Consider the following 1860-nt stretch of genomic DNA (forward strand, 5'->3'; position numbering starts at 1 on the left):
AGACCCAATGAACAGTTCAAACATAATAACAGAAAGAATCAGTGAAATAAAGTTTAAAAGGGTAGTAAATTTCATCTTTTTTTAAATCAAGATGACCTGGAAAATGTATTATCAAGACATGAAAAATGGACTGATGGATGGATGAATAGACATTCAAAGTGATAGATGGATGGATGGATGGATGCATGGATAGATAGACATTCAAGGTGATAGATGGATGGAAAGACATTCAAGGTGATGGATGATGGATGGATGGATGGATGGATGCATGGATAGATAGACATTCAAGGTGATAGATGGATGGAAAAACATTCAAAGTGATGGATGATGGATGGATGGATGGATGGATGGATGGATTGATGATAGACATTCAAGGCGATGGATGGATGGATGATGGAAAGACATTCAGGGTAATGGATTGATGGATGAATGTATAGATATTCAAGATGATTGATGATGGATGGATGGATGATATCAGGGTGATGGATGGATGGATGGATGGACATTCAAGGTGATAGATGGATGGATGGTTGGATGGATGGATATTCAGGGTGATGGATGGATGGATATTCAGGATGTTGGATGGATGGATGTGATTTATGGATGATAGATGGATGGATGGATTGATTGATTGATGGATGAATATTCAGGGTAATGGATGGGTGGACAGATGGATGGATGGATGGATGGATGGATGGACATTCAAGGTGATGATGGATGGATATTCAGGGTGATGGATGGACAGATGGGTGGATATTCAGGTTAATGGATGGTTGGATGGTTGGATGGATGGATGGACATTCAAGGTGATAGATGGATGGATGGACCGATGGATCAACATTCAAGGTGATAGATGGATGGATGGATGGATGGATATTCAGGGTGATGGATGGATGGATATTCAGTGTAATGGATGGTTGGATGGATGGATGGACATTCAAGTTGATAGATGGATGGATGGACAGATGGATAGACATTCAAGGTGATGGATGGATATTCAGGGTGATAGATGGATGATGGATGGATGGATAGACATTCAAGGTGATGGATGGATGGGTAGACATTCAAGGTGATGGATGGATGGATGGATGGAAGGTTGAATGAAAGGACGGACGGACGGACCGACGGACAGACAGACAGACAGACAGATAGATAGATAAAGAGATGGACGGACAGACGGTTGGATGGATACATACATACAACTTTGTATTATTTCATATTATTTCCTACATCCTAAATCATTAAAAGTCTGTTTAAAAGTATTTTTTATTCCATCTTTGTGAAGTTCAAAAGAAAACGGGCACATAATCAAGAACACTGAAGTTCAGCTGGCATAACAACAGTGAAGAGTGAGTCAATGAGACAAAACAGTGTTGGCATCTAGAACTTTTTTTTTCCAGTTAGAGATCATCAGTTTTCCACCTTGATGGATTAATGGCAGTGATATCTAACGATAGCGAGTAGTTATTTTTACACAAAACCTCCAGAAAATGATGGTCTGCCGCCAGCCATGCTTGTATAGTGTTTCCTTTCTCCATGAAAAAACAAATATGCACATTGACTTCTGCATACCATAGGAAATCTTTCACGTGTTATGCTAGCTTTTCTTTGCTGAGGTCATTTTGTGTAAATGTTTAGGAGCAAAAAAAATATAGATGTCACCATTAATCACGTTCGGATCAGATTTGCCCAGGGTAGAAAGTTTCAAAGGGCCTCCATCATCACCGCTTTAAGAAAAAGAGCCAATATATCAGCCATCATCTTTCTGTCTGACATAAACAATGAACTAATCCAGAGTCTCGTAGAGACAGACACACACCAAAACACTGCAATATTGAGACTGAGAGGTAACACAGGAAG

The sequence above is a fragment of the Myxocyprinus asiaticus genome, chromosome 6, assembly GCF_019703515.2.
Source record: "Myxocyprinus asiaticus isolate MX2 ecotype Aquarium Trade chromosome 6, UBuf_Myxa_2, whole genome shotgun sequence".
Taxonomy (NCBI): domain Eukaryota; kingdom Metazoa; phylum Chordata; class Actinopteri; order Cypriniformes; family Catostomidae; genus Myxocyprinus; species Myxocyprinus asiaticus.